At 32.7% G+C, this 22895-nt stretch overlaps 1 pseudogene; it reads left to right on the forward strand.

Moving 5' to 3' along the window:
• The first annotated feature begins 4077 nt into the window (after positions 1-4077).
• LOC127080860 (uncharacterized) lies at positions 4078-15499 on the forward strand (annotated as a pseudogene).
• Positions 15500-22895: the final 7396 nt, after the last annotated feature.

The following is a 22895-nucleotide window of genomic DNA, read 5'->3' on the forward strand; positions in this document are numbered from 1 at the left end:
TGATTTTTTTATCATTAATTACCACCGATCCAGAAACTACATTTCTGTTGGACACAAACCAAACAATGCTACTTACTACTTGGATGAATTAATGATCGCTGCTGCTGTTGCTGCAGACTTGTTCTATTCAAACACCTTCTCAAATTATAGTTTTACATTTGCACTAGACACACAACAACATCGGATTATGGTTATGGTTTTTTTTTCTCTCTTTATTTATTTATTTATGGAATGATACTCATTTCTTTTTACTTTTGATTTTCAACTATATATTCTTCTAGTTTTAAGGGATTGGAATAATTGGTTTTCATATGCTGGCAAATGAATGTTTCTTTTGGTTCAGCTGTCTTGTGCTTTATATTTTGTATCTAAACACCTCTAGGTGGATGGATCAGAAATTTGAACTTTTTTATACATCAATATTATTCAGAATCTTAAAACTATAAGTTTAAAGAACGAGTTTTGTAAGAATACTAGTTAAAAATCAATGTTCCATAATTTCTCAACTTAAATAAATTTATTCTAAACTTTTTATAATTTTCACCACATAAATTCTCATAAAAAAGAGTGTATAGTCAAATTTGTAAACATGATAATACAAAATTCAACTAAATTTCTCCTACATTAGTTTCATAACTCTAAAATGTTTACAACTTAATTTATCATTTATTAGGTTTCAATATGCTTCTCACACCTTAAAAACAATCTTGGATAAGAAAAAATAGATGAAAAAAATAAGGAAGTAATCAGAAAATATATCTATCTGATATATTATTTTCTTTAGCATTTAGTGTGCATGACATGTTCGACAAATTTCAACATTGTAAATAATTTTAATATATATCAAACAAATGATAATATAGAATATATTTTTAGATTAAAATAAAAGTTAAGAAATTCTTTATCTAATTGATCGGCGGTGCCTTGTTTTTGTTAGAATGTAATTCAAATTCATATTCTCTTTCATTTAGAGTTAATTTGGTTTTGCATTTATATTATATTTGGCTTGGGCTTTTGTATATAAGCTAAAGCTTAGTTCAGTTTGATATAGAATTTTGTAATCAATTATGTTTTAAAATTTAGTGAAATTCACATTGAATTATAAGTGAGAAGTGTGTGATTGATTTCGTCTTTGAAATTCACAGTGAATTGAAGTTCGAAATCGAAACAGAATCATATTTATTAGGAAACACGAGGGTTAGTGAAATTTGAGTGATTTTGCATAAGAACGAAGATGAACTGAGGAAACGGCAGCTTGAACACAAAGCTTCCAGTCTTTGATGGAAAGAATTAGAATTGGTGGATGATTCATATGCGTGTGTTGTTTGGCGCTCAAGATGATTCAGTTCAGCAGTTGGCGTCGCATATCCAATGTATACAGCAAGAAGTATTGCATCAGGGTATTCTTAAGGACATGAAGGATAGTTTCGGTTGGATTGGTGATGGTTCGGGTAAGTTTTCAGTGAATTCTTGTTATAAGGGACTATTGAAGGAGCAATTAGAGACTAGGTACTGTTATGAGATTTTACTGTAGTTTAAAAGATTGTGGAGCACCAAAGTTCTGTCTAAGATTCAAATCTTTAGTTGGCGTATGTTGATTAATCAGCTTCCCTCTAAAAAGGAGTTAGCTAAGGGGCGGTTTCGTTCTCAGTATCTAAACTTATGTGTGCTGCTTGTTTTAAGTTGGAGGAAGATTTATTCCATATTCTTTACCTAATTGATGTTATAAAAAACCTTTTAAAAAAATAATATTTGTAGCACCATTCAACAATTGTCTTTTTTTTTTCATGTATTAAAATCTTTAAATCTTATTTATATTATAATGTAGGAATGTTTGAGAATCTTAAACAGGACAAGTGTTTCTTATTAGTGGATCCTCAAGATAAGTGAACGAAGATGTAAATCATATTTGATCGTGTTGTTCTTTTGTTATATAAGTTTTGTTGTTTACTAACTTTATTTGTACAATAAATCATGTTCTAGATCATCTTAATTGGTATGATCGTTTCAATTCTTTAATCTTCTTATTGGGTATCTACAGATAAAATTAATGAATATTTAACTATCCATCGGTTCACGGCTACAAATACACATTGGATGGTACATTTGTCCGTGGGTATTCATATTCATTAATAAGTATTAAAATTACTTAAATATTATTTTGTGAAAACTAAAATTATTATTATTATTTGTACTTGCTAAATGTATAATACGTGACAACCTTTGATGATTAAGTCTGCCAGAGACTTTTAAGTTTTGTTGTGAGGTGTAGAGCTAAATCACGCAGCGAGGTGAGAAGCTCTGTATGTGGTATCTGCGTAATCATATTTGAGGTATTTATACAAATCCTTGGCCTTGACCTCAGGATCCCAGGAAGTAAAAACCACTTCTAAGAGCGCGGAAAGGGGACAATTAATCCCATATTATTCAAGAGTATGTGATTGATTTCCTCCTGGCTCCTTATTCACATTGTTATGGATTGAGCACTTTTAACGTTCCCTTTTAGAGCAACAACAATCTTCGTGTAGAATTACAACATTTATATTGCCTTTTTTTGGAGGCAAGGCTCTTCCTATGGAAGTCTAGTATTTATATTTCCTTTTTAGGTCAATGATAAGTGATTTTCACACCGTTTTTACCCGTTGTTTTTCTTTATCATTTTATTGTTTTCTGTCTGATTTGCTTTCTTTTATCGTATTTTATGCTTTGGTAGTATGTTTTTGTTCTTTTCGGGTTTTAATAAGTATCTGAAGCGAAAAAGGAACAAAAATGAGCAAAGCGTGAGAAAGAGTCAAAAGTCAGAAAATCCTAGTACAAGAACCAGAGGGCTACTACGGGTCGTACCGGTCATGCCCTAGAGATCCTTTCATTTTGATGTGCAAATACAAAGATCAGATGCCTGCTACAGCCACCCATAGAAGTTGCTACGGGTCATGGTAGGGTGGTGTGTTGTCTCTTGATTTGTTTCCTTTTTTGGATCAATTTCATGTGTTTTTGAAATTTTGAATGTTTAGATATGATATTTTCTGATGTAATGACAATTGATCACTGAGATATTGGTCCAAGTTTAGATTTTTCTATAAAACTCACAGTTAGTCTTAAGTTTAGGGATCCAAGTTTTATTTTCTCAATTTCTACGTATTTTGTATTCTCTCTGTACTCAAGTCTCCATTGGATCACTGGATCAAGGTTTATTCAATCAGGTTTTCTTTATTGTTTTCAATTAAATTGTTTATCTATTTTCAATTATTTTTCATGAATTCGATTACGAACACTATTTTGATTGTATTTTCCCTCACCATGAGTGAGTAGTCCATTATAGACTAAGGGTCATGAGGCCAAGGTCAGTCATCTCAAATTATTTCATAAGTTCACTCTTGAACTTTGAAATGCACTTTTCATTGATGCATGTTATCAACAAGTCGTCTACATATAGACAAAGGATAATCACTCCTTCACTTATATTTGTCTTCACATGCACGCCATGCTCAGATACACTTTTCTTGAAGCCAACCTCCTTTAGGAAACCATCTAGTTACTTGTTCCAAGCTCTTAGAGCTTTCTTCAAACTCTAAAAAGCTTTATTTAACTTGTAAAACTTTAACTCATGGTTTCTCACAACAAAACCAGAGGGTTGTTCTACATACACCTTTTCTTCAAGGGTTCGTTCAAAAACGCAGATTTGACGTCCATTTGATGGATGGACCAATTGTTGTTATTTGCAATACCAATAACTAGCCTTATTGTTGTACATGAGGCGCGTGTGATTGATTTCGTGTCTCTGAAATTCACAGTGAATTAAAGTTCGAAATTGAAACAGAATAATATTTCTTTATTATGAGGGATTAGGAAACACGAGGCTTAGTGAGATTTGAGTGATTTTGCACAAGAACGAAGATGAATGGTGGAAACGGTAGCTTGAATATAAAGCTTCCAGTCTTTGATGGAAATAATTGGAATCGGTGGATGATTCATATGCGTGTGTTATTTGGCACTCGAGATGATTCAGTTTAGCCGTTGGCGTCGCATATCCAATGTATACAGCAAGAAGTATTGCATCATGGTATTCTTAAGGACATGGAGGATACTTTCAGTTGGATTAGTGTTGTTTCAGGTAAGTTTTTCAGTGAATTCTTGTTATAAGGGACTGTTGAAGGAGCAATTAGAAACTAGGTACTGTTATGAGATTTTACTGCAGTTTAAAAGATTGTGGAGGACCAAAGTTCCGTTAGCTAAGAGACGATTTTATTCTCAGTAGCTGGACTTATGTGTGCTGCTTGTTTTAAGTTGGAGGAAGATTTATTCCATATTCTGTTTGCTTGTCCGATCGTTGTTAGGGTGTGGTAAGTTGTTTAGGATTGGTCGGAGCTTGAGTTTATAATGGAGAATTCAATTCAGAATAATATCGACAAATTATATTCGCTGATAAGGGGTAAAGTTGTTCCCGTTTCTAACAAAAGTATTTTTTCCCGTATATAAAAATATTTTAATCAACAATATATTTTTTTCGCATATAAATATTATTTTTGTGTTGATATTATCTATAAATATATTTGAATCAATAATAATTTGTACCCGTATATAAAAATATTTGAATCAATAATGTATCTTTTCTCATATATAAATACTATTTTAGTTTTGACAATATTTATAAAAATATTTGAATCATAATAAAACACAGAATAATATGAATCAATGCAAAATCTCTTATTAATGCAAACGCAGAATAATATTTGAATCAATAGTAAAAGGCAATGGTCCGCTATAAACGTGTGATATGACTTGTTTTGAGAAAGTATTGATAAAATAATTTGTACATAAAATGTGATTGTAATGTTGTTATAATTTATACAATCAAATCAATAATTGATATTTATAAATATAATTTCACATATATTATACAACTCATTTCATTACCGCCAATCTTAATGGAATAAAATTAGGATTGATTATTTCAGATACATCAAATTTGTAACCTATGAAACTCAATCTCAATCTCATTATATACAAAGTTATTTAGGTTTTTTATTTATTTATCAATACACACATAATTATTAGATTTTATTTAAATGCAAGAGGAAAATAGAAAAATGTAATTGTCTCATAATTACAAATCTGACTTGACATATGATAAACATTTGACACATAATTAAACTACTTACATTTTTTTTTCAAACTAAAAAAATAGAATTTTGTTAAAATATTATCAAGATATAAGTTAAACTATTTTTTATAAAATTTTATGAAGAAATAAGTTAAACTATTTTTCAACAATATATGATAAACATTGAAATCATAATTTTATGTATCAATGTCAAAATGTTTTCCCATATTTTAATCAAAAATATTTTATTTTTCATGTTATGTCTTGAATTTAATCAACTTTTTCTCACAAGTTAAGATAATATATATTGTAATCCAAACTTGTGAGGCTTATTTATTTATCTTATGATGATTCTTTGTAATTAGTTTTGTTTATGTTGTTATTTTGTTTGGAATCATTGTTGTTGTATGTTGTTGTGACGATGAAAAGGCTTTGATTTTAATGTTCGAATAATATGTTTTTTATGTCTGTTAAATTTGAAACCATAAAAAATCTCATGTTTTGATGTTCGTAAATGTGTTGCAGGATTTACGGGAATGGCAAGGCCTTTTGAAAAGATTTGTGATATTATTGACAAGAAAGAGTTATGGAAAATTGTTGTCAAGGTGCATCACAAATGGAGTGTGGTTTCTAACAACAAAGAGCATGTCGAACTCATTTTTATGGATGCAGATGTAAGTCTTTTGTAATATGGTGTGTAATGCGTCTAAAATATTATTAACATGCAGTATTAACTTTCCAGCAGTATTATAGTTCCATTAGTTTGTGTGTATAATGTTTAATGCAAGGCTCTGATATTCCTGTCACTGTGCCATCCGCACTGAAAGCAACATTTGATTCAATGTTACATATAAACAATACTTACATTGTGACTAACTTTCTGTCATTACCCAATGATTTAATGTTCAAAACTTCAGAACATCAGTTTATCATTAGATTTACAACTGGAACTTCTGTGTCGAATATAAGCAAACATAAAATTGCTAGAAAAAAGCTCAACATCAAACCATTTGTTGATATTATTACTGGAAAATGGAAGAAGGATTTGTTAATAGGTTATACATTTTCATGAATTCACTGTTATGATATACTTATACATATCGTTTTTATTATTTGTCTGGCTCTACCTTATGTGTTGCGGACTAATCATAATTGAATTGTTAGATGTTATTGGACTAGTTGAAGAGATAGGATATACCCAAATGACTTTAGGAAGCAAGAAACAACAAGTCAATATTATTTTGAAAGATCTTGGGTAAAGATTATTGTGATATGCAAATAATTTGATATGTTGCATTTTGCTCCCATACTAACCTTATTGAATATGATTTTCCAAATTTAGGAACAACACCTTGAATTGTACCCTATGGGAGTCCTATGTTGTGAAATTCATGAACTACATTCAAACTAAAAAAGATGGTGGTCCAACTATAATGTTATTACAGTATGCTAAAGTGAAAGAGGAATGCATGTCTGTCTTTTAGTGTTCATTTATAAATGTTTACTTCAATTAGTCATAGAATTTTTACGTAATATAAGTATGCATATGTTGCGTTATATGTGTTGTGTTTAAGTCATATTTTTGCGTCATATAAGTATGCATATGTTGAGTTATATGTGTTGTTTTTATGTCATATTGGGTGTAAGTAATTTACTGATCTAATTTTTTATTCACTTATAGAAATATCCACTTTCGAGGTCGAATACCTACAACATCACAAATCTGGTCATTAAGAGGAGGTTCCCAAACTTGTTAATTTTTGAAGAACGTATTGTTTAATAAAACTAACCATTGTATACTTACTTAGAGTGATTGATTAAATTTATAAAGTAATGAAAATATGAAGGTAGTATTTTTTTGTTATACAGGATACCTAAGGACTACCATGTTGGTAGTTCAAGTCAACTTATTAGTACACAATCTAATATGTGGTCACAAAACTCTTTTGGTTCTCAACTCACATCTTATGATAAGTTCATGTCACAAGCTACAGATCTTAGTCTGGGGGATATTGTAAAACTTCATGATGTAAGTATATTTATGGTGTCGTTATGTTAGTATATTTTGTCTGTGTTTTACTTTATACTATTATGTATATTCATGCGCCATTACAATATTTAAATCACATGAACCAGTTGATTTGGTGTGTCACGGTAGCCACTACTTATAAACTGAAAGCATCTGGAAACGTCTGGTATTACCAAGCATGCCACAAGTGTCCAAAAGTAAGTAAAGGGAGTTCTCCACCTTATATATGCATTGATAATCATTCAACAGAAACTGAAATATTGAGGTATTCTTTAATCAATACGAAATAAATAAACAAGTAGTGTGATACATTTCTAACCATTATGATTAAAACCTTATAGGTGAAAAATCGAGATTAAAGTAGTTGATAATGGTAGTAATGTGATTTTCGTGTTTTGGGACCGTGAATGTACTGAGTTGTTGGAAATTTCAGCTACTCAACTTCGTCAAACCATGGTTGAGGTGTGGTCATATTTTTAAACTCATTTAAAATATCATGTTAATACAAATGTCTTTGAATGTCACACTTTTTCATTTCTTTTAGGATGATATTCATGATCCACTAGAGTTTCCATTTGTACTTGATCAGTTGCTTGGACATGAATTTGCATTTAAAGTAAAATCGCAACCAAAGTGGAAAAATGGTACATGTCTCTTAAAAAGGAAAAAGAAACAATTAATAAATTACTTTCTCTAGAGAGGTTTGAAACATATTTTGCAAACACTTGCGTATGGATTTTGTATTGTGTACATGTATGTATGATTCCAGACATAACATAAATACATTTGTAATTAACAGCAACCAAATTTATCTGATGTTAATGGTGAACAAATACTACATGTATTATAAGAATGTCATGCAATTTTGGTTTTCTTTGCTTCATCCCGTGTTAGCACATAATCACTAAATTATTGTCATTTGATTTATTTAGATAAATGAGGGTGTATATGAGGCTGCATTAGCTGAAGAATGGAATGTCATAAATGTGAGGATAATATTACTTTTAGCATTTAGGATTGATATTTATGTGTTTGAAATCATCATGGTTTTATAATTTTCTGCTTTATGGTGCATGAATTGGAAATCACGTCAACATTGAATCCTAAAGCCTTTCCTCCAGTTCCATCTCCAAAATGGTTGATTATAACTTATTTCATGTTATGAGATGGATACTATTTCTTGTCTCTTAAAACCTGTGTTATGTGGCTCATTTAATTTTATGTCATTTTTTATCCAGGTTTTTTTAACTACTGAAAAACACAAAGCACCGCCTATCACTCCATTAAATTCTGGGAAAAGGGGTGCACATCGGTTCAAGCGAGTCATTGACTTTGAAAGAAATTGTTGAAGGAGAACAATCTTCAACAAGGATACTTCGAAAACGTGTCAAGTTGGAGAAGAAATAAGGTATAACTTCATGTATCAGTATTTCTAAGAACTACTTACCCCACTACCCATTTCGTATGAACTATGTGTTTTGTTTTAACTATCATGGTTGCACTATGTTATAACATTTTGGACAAATGAGCAGGTTCAGTTTTACTATTACTATCACCGACTTATTACTGATTATAGTAGTATTACCAAATTTTTATGTTCCTATCTGTTGATACCTTCATTTAAACACAAGTTTTACTCCCCTATGCACATGAAATATTAAGACATGCTATATAATATAATACTGTCTTCTCAAATATGCACATGAAATAAGAGAATTTTTAAATGACATATAATATAATAGTTTGGTTTGGTGACATTTGTTATACCAATAGTTATATGTACTCCCCAACTTGAGTTGTGGTTCTACGCATATCTCTGCATTCAAGTGCACCAATTCCGTACCATTTTAATTATCAACCCCATATTGTAATATAATATTGACAGAAACAGGGAATCCAGTTACATTTCCAATTTGCTTCATGTTTACATTTCCGAATTGCTTTATGTATAGTCACCATAGGAACTATAAATAATGTTATAGCTTGTCCAATTTGATATATCCACCATGTCCAATAAAGAAAATAGTTGGTGTAAATTGCACTCAATGGTAAGTTCTACATGGGGCCTCCTGTACTTCCAACAGTCGGCTTTTCTCTTCTTTTTTTCAAAACCACTTTCTTATCACTTTAAAATACCACCTTAAAAGTATTAATATAAAAATATTTCAACATTTTCAAAGCAAATTTTTCATTTCTTTTGTGAACCATATAACATTAGTCATTCCAAAATTACAACATCACACCTGGTTCTAAACCCTAAGTACATCATTAATACTTTAATAATAACATTGGACAGTAATGTGAATTCCTTGAAAACCATAAGTTGTTTTTCTTCTCCACGTACAAGAAACCTTCTGATGGATCAAACGTAAAGCCCAACACATCACCTTTCTTGAGTTGTTTTTCTTTCTCAAATTCATACCACCCTTTGCCTACAAGCTTTTCATCTTTGTTTCATTTTGCACTGTGTACTTCATTTCCATACCAATTTCCAGTATCAACATCAATGATATTCACTTCCGTACCTATAGACCTTGCAACACACTCCTCGGCATCCTTTCATGGAATATTCTACAAATAAAATTTCATGTTACAGTTAAACTTATGATATTTAAACAACAACAACATTAACTTGACAATGTTATATATGTTTGCTTACAAGCACGTTGTGTGTGTCCTTAACTGGTGAAGTTATTTCTCTTTCCCAAACATACTCAATGTCATCATTCCCACAATCAACATCAACACTTTGCGCCTCAAATTCTTCTACAGCAACATGCATCTCTGAATCAGTAATGTCGTTATGCATGTTGTCAAGATCATTTGCAGGCCTCATTATAGCCATGCTAATCTTTATATCCTCAATATGAGAATCCTGATCATCATAAGGACTACATCATATATTTTGTGTTACTCAAGTTTCTCAACACACTTTGTACTAACATATCATAACAACAAAATACAATGAAAATGATGGTTATTACCTGCATTGGGAGAGCACCTCAAATCTCTTAGACTCCGTGTTATAACCTTGAAACTTCATCGATATATCATATAACCATTGTCTTATGCCTTTTATAATCCACCAAAATACTCCAACGTTAACTTGTGGTATTTTTGTAATTCACCTCTTCATGTCATTATTGTATCAATTATTACTCCAACCATATTTTAATGCAGCATTAATGTGAATGGGTTTGCAAACATACACGTGCATACATTGGAAACTTTTGAAAACAAACACATCCCAATTTTATTACCCACGTGTCAAAACACGGATAACTTTTTCAAAAACTACTTTCATACTTAGTCAGCCGAACCATCCTTCATAAGGAACCGTGTTCAGCACCTACCGTGTACTTTTCCCAGCCTGTTACGAAAACCTACTAAACATCATATAACTCACTCATAGAGTCAACTATGCTGGCATTTATATGGCTCAATGATGAATGTGTTTTAAAATGTTTTTCTATATAAGTGTTGTCACCTCAACTAAATCAAATACATTATCCCAACCAATTACAGTTCCCGCGTTTTTCTGTCCCTAACATTACATTATACATTTTATAATATTATCATTTATCCAATGATTGACTTATCTAATGTGTAAAGTTAAACTTATTCAGATACAAACAAAAAATTTCTTTTTCACAAATGTTAGCATATTTCTCCTCAATGTGTACATTTTAATTATTTCAAGCAACACAACAATTGTTCAAGATTTTTAAAATCTGCAAGGTAAACAATTCCTTTTCCAACAATAACTTTTGGGATTGAGCGTTCAAAATTTTAATTAACTTTTTGAACATTTATTATTGACTTACGATTTCCTTGTCTTTAATTACAAATTTAATGATGTTTTACACTACATTTACAACTTATTTTTACAAGATCCTCATATTGGTTACTTTCTCTATTTTATTTTGATTTATTTCTAGAACACACCCATGGATACCAACCACACTCTTGCTGCTGCTGCAAGGAAAAAAAGAAGAAAATTAACCTTAATGAATATGAGACATATTTCAAGTTCTTCTGTTAAAGAAAATATTCCTCCTACTGAACAATCAAACCTAACTACAACTCAATCAGGGAAAAGATCATGTGAAACACCACTTCAAGAGTCAACTAATCATTTTATTCATACTCAATATTCAAAACGTCATTATAGGTCTAAGACCACATCCTTTGTTAGACCTGTTGGAGTTAATCTATTAATGCAGTTCCAACCAACAACTTTTGAGTTACCTAATGACCATAATATACCACCTCCAATAAATTCTGATGAACAAAGTGATGCTACTACTAACTTAATCAATAATACCATTCTACAACAAACTACTAACCATTCCATGTTTTTCACAAATCAGGAACATGACTTGGATTTCGGCTCAGATAATGCTTTAGATGGAAATTTAGACAGTGACATAGATAATGTAGACGATTATATGGTCGAGGACCACCTTCAAGGTAGACATTTAATTCTTTATATGAGATATTAACATTTAATTAGTTGTTGTTCCCATCATATCTTACACATTGGTCTGTTATATCTTGCATTAGCATCTTTAACATTTAATGTGCTAACATAATTCTTTGACGTTGGTAACCCGTTTGGGAATGCCAACATTGTCTTGCTTGCATGTGGTGTGGTGAAAGAAAGGAAAAATCAAGGAATAAACCCAATCCCCCCATACTTCAAAAACTCTTTTTCGACCCTAAAACAGTTTATGGAAAGAATTACCAAGCACACACGAGGACTTATAATGCGATGTTCTCTTTAACTTCTCCTGGTATGAAATTTGACACCGAGTTTACAAAGGGAGGTGGTCCCCCAACTCTAAGAATTCATAGACATACCAGCCATAGAATAGGGACAATGCTGCCAGAGATTAGTCAACCACCTAAGTATGCCCTGTTGTATATATTCGACACAGACAATGAAATTGAAAACCAGATGGAATGTTTTAGGTATTTACTATTAATACTAACATTGTGAAACATGAATTATATTATTACTATGTAGTTGACATTTTATTCTTTTTTTGGTTAATATATAGGGTTAATAAACATATTAACAAAACAATTGTAAATAACCTGAGGTTAATGTTGGATCAAAATAATGTTCATGCAAAAGCTTTTAGGATGACACGTGATATGCTTAAAAATCATAATGTGAAGGACTTAAAACTGAGACTAATATCTGATCGTCAACAGACAGTAGGGTTTACAACAAGCCAATAATTTATGAAGTTGTTTCCCTTATTATTGGTGACATTGATACAGATACAAAAAGAGATATCATCATTCAAGAACTTGGTGTAAATTTGCAAAGAATTGATGAGTTTCATCCAAGCGACCTTGCTTTTCAATATCCATTACTATTCCCATATGGTTAGGATGAATATAGAGAAAATATTCTCCATGCATACAAAAGTGAGGTTGTGGTAACTAAAAGAAACTATCAAACAATAATGGAGTGGCTTTCATATAGATTTCAAAAAAAGAAAACGTGAGGCAAAAACTATTATTTCTTCACGGAGACTATTTCATCAATTTTTGGTTGATGGTTACACAATGATGGAAACAGATAGGCTTAATTGGCTATGGAAAAAGCAATCAAAATTGAGGGTTGATAAACATCAGAAATTAAAATAAAATGAGAACAATACAACTCAACACACAAATGCAAAGAATGGAAAAAGAGTTGTTCTTCCGTCAACATTTGTTAGGATAAAAAGATATATGGATAAACTATATTTCGATGGTATGGCTATTTCAAGTTTAGTAGGGTTCCTTGATTTGTTTTTGACGTTCACATGCAATCCGAATTGGCTAGAAATCACAAGAGAGTTGGTAAAAGAAAATTTGAAACCTCATGATCGTCCGGATATCATCTCAAGGGTGTTCAAAATTAAATTTGATGAATTGATGGTTGATATCACCCACAGGCATATACTTGGAAATATGTTAGAATGTGAGTTTTTTGTTGGTCATATTCAATTTTCGAGCCTCATTTATTTTCTTTTTAATATGAATATATTATGCATGTTATCACTAATACTTGTGCTGAACATGTTGCATAAATTTCACCTATTTCCTATTCATATTATAACTAAAATCGTTTTGTAGAATGTTTCACTTCTACAGCTTCACTAATGTTTTGTTATATTTCATGATAGTTATATACACAATTGAGTTTCAAAAGAGAGGTTTTCCACATGCACATATTCTCATTTTCATGCACCCTTAAAGTAAGTATGCCAAAAAATTCAATGAAACAACCATTGTTGACCAAGACGGTTTCCCTCAATATAGAAGAAGGGCAAACACCCACAAAATTGTCAAAAATGGAGTTTCTCTTGACAACATACATGTTATGCCATACAACATAAGGTTGTTGTTAAAGTTTCAGGTTCATATAAACATGGAATGGTGCAACCAATGTTCATCCATAAAGTACTTGTTCAAATATACTCATAAGGGTTATGATAGAATAACTGCTTCCATTGTCCAAGCCAAAGGAGGAAGTTGAACTTCGGGTGCCGCATGTGATGAAATTCAACAATATCTTGATTACCGTTATGTTTAACCAAGTGAGGCATGTTGGAGAATCTTATCTTTCAAGATTCATGCTAGAAAACCTGCAGTCGAACGTATGTTTTACCATTTGATTGGAGAGAAGCCTGTATTTTTTATAGAGCATGCCATAATGGAAAATGTACTTGAAAAAAGTAAGTGTAACTGAATCCATGTTTATGGTGTGGTTGGTTGCCAATGAAAAGTATGAAGAGGCAAGAACCTTTACATATGGTCAATTTGTTTCAAATTTTGTTTATGACAAGAAAAGTAGATGTTGGAAACCAAGGAAGAAAGGTTATACCATCAGACGGTTAATATGGGTTCCACCAACAACCAGTGAATTAATCTATTTGAGAATGATGCTCACTGTAGTTAAAGGCCCAACAACTTACGAGGACATACGTAAGGTTGGAGGAACGCAATACTTTAGCTTTAGAGATGCATGTTTTGCAATAAGGTTTCTTGAGAGTGACAAATAATTTATTTTAGCCATAAAGGAAGCAAGTGCATGGGGTTCAAGACAATTTTTGAGGAAGCTATATGTCATTATGTTGTTGTTAGGTACAGTAAATAGACCAAGTCATGTATAGAATAATACGTGGACATGGCTGTCAGATGGTATATTGCATGAACAATTGATTTGTCTTGCAATCCAGGTGCATATTAAAATAACTCTTTAGTATTGATTATTGTCTTACTTTTATGTATCATATTAGATGTATTTATGATCAAGCATAACATTATGTTCTCTTAGTGTAGAACTTAGTTTGAATGATGAAGAACTACAAAATTTGACTTTAGTTGAAATTAAAAAGATTTTGCAAGTTAATCGACGTACTTTGAAGGATTTTCGTCCTATTCCATATCCAAATGGTTATGTTTTGGAACAACTTGGTAATCGCTTGATTTACGAAGAACGAAATTATGATGTTCCTGCACTTAAATCAGAATTTGCTACATTGTATGCATCACTCATAGGTTGTTACTTTATATTATAGATAACTACAACGTCTGAATAGTTTTACATTGGTATTGCTTTATTTGCACTGCTTGATCACATTAAATTATAACTACATAATTGTTTCTTAACTCATTTTTTTAACTGACCATGTTGTTTGACTTCATACACATTTCGTCATTTGATATTATACTTACAAAAGTGTACGTGAACTTAGTTGTACTTTTTTTATGATGTTGCCAACATTTCGTAATGATGTCATTGTAGATGAACAAAATATCATCTTTGGTAAAATCATCACTACTGTCACCAATCAAAAGGGGGCATTTTTTTCCCGCATGGCCATGGCGGAACCGAAAAAACTTTTATGTGGTGAACTCTTGCAAGTTATTTGAGATCAAAGAATCAAATTTGCATGACCGTTGCATCAAGCGGAATTGCTGCACTTTTGCTCCCGGGTGGGAGAACTGCACATTCAAAGTTGAAAATACCAGTTCCTACTTTAGACAACTCTCTTTGCAACATTGAACCTAAGGATGACCTTTCATAAATGTTAAGACAAACACAATTGATAATTTGGGATGAAGCATCCATGGCTCACAAACATTGTTATGAGGCTGTTGATAGATCTCTTAGAGATATTATGAGTAACCATCTAAATTCCGATTCCATTTTCGGTGGTAAGGTTATTGTTTTGGGTGGCGATTTTAGGTAAATTCATCATGTTGTACCTAGAGGAACTCGTTCTAATATTATACACAGTTCATTAAATGCTTCATACATTTGGAATGATTGTGAAGTACTTACATTGACAAAAAGCATGTGACTACAAAGTGGTTAAGACCCAATTTAATGTCTTGAAATAGTATAATTTTCAAAAAATAGATACTCAAAATTGAGGAAGGAAAAATATTTGAACCAAATGATGGATATGCATAAATTGATATTCCTTCTAAAATTTTAATATCAAGTTTTGATGACCCAATCGAGGTTATTATTGACAGTACCTATCCGAGTTTTTTGGATAATTATCAATCATACGACTACCTCAAAAGTCGAGCTATTTTGGCTGCAACCATTGAAACTGTTGATAAGATCGATGAACATGTTCTTGAAAGAATTTCATGTAATTATTCATATGTATCATGTTACTATTATGAGTTCATGTCAATTATCTCATTTCATATCGCATTGATAATTTTTTTCTTTAAGGTGATTAAAGAGACTACTGTAGTTCCAACTCAATTGATAGATCCAAAACACATGACATGGACATCATTGAATTGCTTAGTCCAGAATTTCTCAGCTCTCTAAGAACTTCAAGATTACTAGGACATCACATTAAATTGAAGATTGGGGACCTACAATGATAATGAGGAACCTTGATCAATCAGAGGGTTTGTTTAGCGGTACACGTTTAATTATTACTAATATGGCTAGCCATGTACTTGAAGCAAGGATAATGGGTGGTAAAGGTCATGGAAACCTCATTTATATGCCACGTATGGATGTGTCTCCTTCACAATCTCCACGGCCCTTTAAATTAAATCGAAGACAATTCCCAATTATTGTGTTATATGCAATAACAATCAACAAATCTCAAGGTCAATCTCTTGATTGGGTTGGATTATATTTGCCACGAGATGTTTTTAGTCATGGTCAAATTTATGTTGCAATTTCAAGAGTGACTTCAAAAAAATGAATCAATATTTTGATACACAACAAACACATTCAAGTAAAAGATGCAACAACAAATGTTTTTTATAAAGAAGTCTTCCACAATCTTTAACAGGTACATCACAACATTTATTTAGCTTTAGCGTTTAATTTTTAATTAATTTTATTCATAAATTGTCATATAGGCCTTTTGAAATAATTATAACTTGCATATTGCTCCTTCTTACAGATGCCACATTCACCACACAGTACTACATGAGGCCATTGCAGAATTTTAACTGTGAACATTTTTACCTAGCTGCTACTTCTTTCTTTCCATGGTTAATATTAGTTACATGGTTTTACTTATTTTATTTTTGTAATGCTATGATTTTGTTACATTATTAGTTGGTTGGTGTCGTTATCTCTAATTTTGTTACATTATATGGTTTTCCTTCTTTCCACAAATATGCTATAGTTTCATTGCTACATTTAGTTTTGCCTCATAAGTTGATGAAATAGTATTGCATTATTGGTTGGTGTCGTTGTCTCCAATTTCATCAATTTACCAAAAACTCAAATGATACTTTCCTTACACATAAAAACACATATTGTTAACGATAAACTATGTTAAAGCAATTTTGCTCCTATCTACTATAGAACAACTCATTTATTACCCTACTCCTACTTTCCTATCTATGAGAATATATTAATACCTATTTGCTTGTAGAATGCACTATATGTCATCATTATACCTTTGAATATACATTATTCCAATATTTTAATTTTTCACATCAAATTGACTATACACCACATTCACATGCTTATAACATCAACAATTATTCTTTAACTTTGTCAGACTTGTCGAATCAGTTAAACATTACAACCACTTATGCAAACCTTTTCTACTTTTTATTTTATTCACCAAAAAATCACTACAACAATTTGTTTCTTTACTCAAACCAGTATTGTTATCAACCACATTTAAACAAGGAACCTTTCCAGGTTTTCTTATATGGATTGCAATGGACATATCTCCCAATTTCATAAAACAATTGATTTCAACAAACATTCTGTGAATTTTAAACATAATATTATATGTACTCAACTACCATTATCATATTATACGCTATATGTCTTAATTTGTAAACTCTCATTCCAATTATTCTTAACTTTTTTTTCTATGGACAAACATACCACAAGCATTCATACCATTATATCACAAATATTATATTATCCCTACAATAGCCAAAACATTACAAACATCCCAGACTTTTTAACTGACCAGACTTTAATAATACATTACTTCCATACTAATAAAACACTACTGTAACACACAACCTTCATCACAACATACTACTACAACATTAATATGGCTTCATTGTTGAACCCCAAAATTTGCCCTCCCTTTTTCCTAATTATTCACCAAACCATTTGGTCTGGGGATCACTTGCATACATTCATAATTCATCCACATGCATAATTCCTTCACTGTTGGATCATCATGGATTCACAAACCTGGGGCTTGTGGAGCTAGGGTTTGTGTGGATATCAAGTCTCAAGAGCATGGCCTGACTATATCATCGAGCATTAGGGGATGTGAAACCCTAGTTGTTGGTGGTAAAGGTTTGGATTCAACAAGGGATTGTCCAGGCAATCTTCCAGGGTCTTCAAAACCCTAATTCCTCAAGGTGTGATCTCGTGGAGCTTCCCTAGGCCTTGTCATGGCTCTCAAAACCCTAATGCAAGCTCACACACTGGAAGACTGATGGTGTGAGCATATGGCTTGATTCAAGAGACTTGCTTAAGGGGTAAGCCTTAGTGAAACCCTAATCAATGAGATGGTGAAACAGATGAACTTGGTGGTTTGGCTTTGCATCCATGACACCCAATCTTCACCTATCATCAAGGTACTTGGTCTAATCCATCTTGGTCTCAAGGCCCTATTGTCGCCCAGTTGATTGTGGATGTATTTATGGTCTTGGTCATCCAAATAACCAAGCTTCTTGTGTCACAAGCCAATTGCAAGTCAATCCCATTGATTCATGGATTTTTCATTCAAACCCTAATCTTATGCCCTCAATTCATGGCCTTGTTAATATATATATTACCAGTCAAGTCATTTTCTTTTCAAAGTCAAGCATTCAAGTGATAAAATAAACCAATTGTAAAACCAATTTCAAACCATTTGCCAATCCATTTCAATCCATTTCACATCATTCTAAACCATCACATTTGATTTCACATAAAAAAGTACAAGTCTTGACAATTTTGACCAATTGTTGACTTTGGTCAACAATTGACTTTTTGGTCAACTTTGACCAAAGTCAACCCAAAATCCCTTAACCCTAAAATTACCCATAACCACCAATTCAATGTCCATTTATAAGAGAAATACAAAGAAAATTGAATTTTGACCAATTGTTGACTTTGGTCAACAATTGACTTTTTGGTCAACTTTGACCAAAGTCAACTCAACCTCTTTTCCTCCTAAAATTCTAAACCTCCCAGGCCTAACCCTAATTCTTATATCCTATATCCCATATTGATCATTTGGTGTCCCATTTGCTTGTTGCTTCATGAGGAAGTTTTTGATGCCACTTTGTTTGTCCAACCAACCAACCATGGCCAACATGAACCCTTGGCTGCAGTGCACCTAAATCAGTCATGCATACAAATCAGAAGGTGCAATCAACAAAACCAAGCTTGATCACATGAGAATCTAAGGCAAAAATCAAGCCATGAAGTGTTGAACCAAATGGAGCTAACCTCCTACAGAATTGCAGGAAATCCATTCACTGTGTTAGGCATACATGAAATGCATCTATCTTATTATTGGAGGAAGCAATTTCATCAATTGGATCAAAGTCTTGCAACCAGCCCAAACCTTCTACAAGACATAACAACCATGGTCCTCAATACCTGCTGCAAGTCCACAAGTGCTTACTGCTATAACAACCATGTGCTACAACAGGAAGCCCACCTACCAACTGTAGAACAACATTGATGCAAGCCACTGAACACAAACTCCTATCATGCAGAACAGATGACAAACTCAGCTACACATAACCTGGAGCGAAACCAAGGTAAGAACAACATAAGGCCAAAATTGAAGCTAACAACTCACAAATATCACACCTGCTGCAAAAACTAGTGCAAGAACATTGGCCAAGTTGGAGCTTTGAGCAGCATACCATTAACTGGTCCACAAATCCAACACCACACAACACATAAATGACAAACAAAGCATGGTACTGGCATTCAAAAAACTTACCATGGCGTGTGCATCCATCTGCTATAACCTTCACTTTGCAAGGCCTGCTATAGCATACTGTAACACCTCAAAATTTGCCCTCCTCTCTTGGGACTAGTTTAGCATGTTGCATTTCATTTGTAGGTCATTAGTCATTGCATATTTGCATATCATGTGGCTACATCAAGCAAGTCATCCTCCTAAGTCTTGATCAGAAGATAAGAGAGGTTAAGATGCAAGCTAGGGTTTCATTGACTGGATCATTAATCATCTGAGGGTGTGTGATTCAAATTAGGGTTTTTGATTCTCAAGGGGGTTGAGCTTCATCTTGGTTGAATTGGTACATCATCATCATCATGGTCTTGTCATCACCAAGGGAATCATTGCTCATGATCAGATACCCTGAGATTAGGGTTTTGACCACTGGTCAACCCTAATCATCTGCATTGGGCCAATCAGGGCTTGGCAAGGAGATGAGGTTTTCAATGGATATGGGGATCATCATATGTTTATATTGAGCTTATGGAAGCTAGGGTTTCATGGTTGAGCCATTTCATCAGGAGTTTGAAGCTCAACTTGATCAGTGCATAGCCAGATTCATCTATCAGTCAACAAAAGTCAACTGTGGTCAACTGTGCCTGAATTCATGGATTTGGAGGTGGGAGAGGGTTAGAGACACTTCATTCATGTCTAAACAAGTTTCATTTGGCATTTCAAACATCAAGAATGAAGAAAATAAAGTCAGATGGAAACTTTCCAAAAATAGAAAGTGACTTGTAATTGGAAACTGCCAAAAATGGAAAGTTTTTCACCTCAAAATTACGTCTCCAAAAATGCTTCAAATGAAATTTTGTTCAACATGAAAGTTGTAGATCTTGCTCTCACCTTTCCAAAAAGTCTAAGAACATGAATTTCTCATGTGTGGTTGGCAAATTATGATCAAATCATTTTCAGAAAATGTTGAAATTCAAAGTGGCATAACTTTTGAATGGAAAGGCCAAATTGGGTGATTTTTCTTTGAGCAAACCATATTTGATGTGTACTATCCAAATCCATTATCACATTTCATTGAAAACCTTCACATAAAAAGGTCATTTTTCAAGTGAACCATTTAAAAATTGGTGGGAAAAATAGTGATTTTCAAAAATACATGTGATTTCCATACAAGACCAATTCCAACACATTCCAAATATCCAATATGACTTGCTCCAACTGGTTTTCTACTGTTAGATTGGATGCATCTAGAAAAGGGCATTTTGGCCAAAACACATAAAATGCATTTTGCTAATTTCACTTGGATTTTGTTAATTGTGATTAACAAATGGATTAGGGCATGGTATAAAGGCATAATCATAACAGAAAATGAATAATCACAAATCACAATTTCAGATCTAACATACTTTTCATCACAATTCTCTCAACTTTCTCAAAACTTTTTCACACCTTTTCATCATTTTTCTTGCAAATTCATCATCCATGGTGTGTATTCTTGCTTGATCCATCTTCTATAATCACTTGTGAAGAACTGTTTGCAACAAGATCAAGGCCAAGCTTGCAGAATCGTGATTGTTATCACCTTGCTCATCCATGGCTTCTTGATCATTTTCAAAGCTGGTGCATAATTGAGCTGAGACATCCATTCCAATCAACTTCTACATCATTAAACTGCATCTGTTTCATACTTTTGGACCTGGAAGCTCACGATTCAACAGCTGTCATCATCAAGAGGTTAGAACTCGATTTCCATAATTCTCAAAATCATGATATGGCTTGTGTAGATCTAAGTTTGTAGAGCACGTTGCAACTTATAGTTTTGATTTCCATGCTAAATTGAATGAGATATCTTGATTAGAAGTTTGGATGTGAAACCTATTTTCGCTCGATCCGTGAAGCATGATTAGAGTTAGGTCAAATGCTTGCCATATTCGTGATGTATGTTGAACACCGGTCATTTTGATATATGGCACGATCATTTTAGCGAAAAATTTGTTCATGATGATTTCTGGAAGTGATGATGTTGATGAACACTCCAAGAACGCGTTTCCAGTTGTGTTTGATCTTATTTGCCTTGCCTGCGTTTGACTTACCTGTTTCCCGCGCCCGTGGACCAATCAGAGCGTGCCAGGGCGTTTTAATGAAACGCCGCGTTTCACCCTTGCCAGCGCTTAATTACAACTTTGCCATTATCAGTATTAATTTCACATTATTTCATTTTCTTTTTTCCATTTCATTTTGATCAATGATCTTAGAAAATCCATAACTTCTTCAAAAATGATCCAAAATTGATGAGGATTTTTTCACCATTCTCCTTGTGATGTGTAGTTTTTTATGGTGATTTTTAATATTTTTGTGCACGTGTGAATTTAAAAAATGCCTAGGGTTTGATTGAATGTATGCTTTGTGTACCATGCTCACCATTTTGATCATAAAATCTTGATGCTTCTATAGAAATTCATGAAATTTTACATGCCTATTCGTGACTCTTTTCTGGTGATTTTGATATATGGTTTGCAATTTTTGAGTTCCTGGATGATGAGATATGATTTTTTGAATAGAGGTGTGACAATTTGTGTCACACCATGCTTAGTGCAATTTCATGATTTTATTTGCCATGCTTGTGGACCTTGGATTGAGATGAATTTTTGCATGATTGATCATATGAATGTTGAGAGGACATGTGAATTTGTCTGGAATTTTTGGTTACATTTCCTATTTGATTGGAATTTTTACCCTTGTTTGGTCATTTGTTGATTTTATGTGACACATGTTTGTATTTGCTTAGTGAAATTCTGGTCATTAATTGGATGGATGTGAAATTTGGCATGTGCATTGTGGACATCTTATAGAACATTTTAGCTTTGATCCCATTCATTTATCATGTTTTGTCACTGTTTTATGATTGGTGGAAGTTGATGCTTGTTTTGATGCCTTGTGTTGGCTTGCTTGAACTTGTCTGGACTTTATGAATTTCATTAACCTACTTCCCTTGATCCAAATGAGCTGAAATTTGGTGTGCTTGACATGTTATGTGTTCTGTTTAGACTGGAATTTTTGTGGAATTTATTGAAATGTTTTGATACTGATTGGATGGTAATCATTCTGTTTGGTCCTTTGAGGTTGCAAATTGCATATTTTGTGTTATTTTGTTCATGAAATGATAATGGTGAATGATATGAGCATGGGACCAATTGGTTTTGTTTCTAAATTGTTTGACTGTGATTTTGGATAATTTTCACTTGCTGTTTTGGATTTTTCATCTCCTTTTGACCCTAGGCTTGTCCTAGTGGTCTAGTTTCTCATATTTGAGTTTGGC

Source organism: Lathyrus oleraceus, chromosome 5, assembly GCF_024323335.1.
Source record: "Lathyrus oleraceus cultivar Zhongwan6 chromosome 5, CAAS_Psat_ZW6_1.0, whole genome shotgun sequence".
Classification (NCBI taxonomy): Eukaryota; Viridiplantae; Streptophyta; class Magnoliopsida; order Fabales; family Fabaceae; genus Lathyrus; species Lathyrus oleraceus.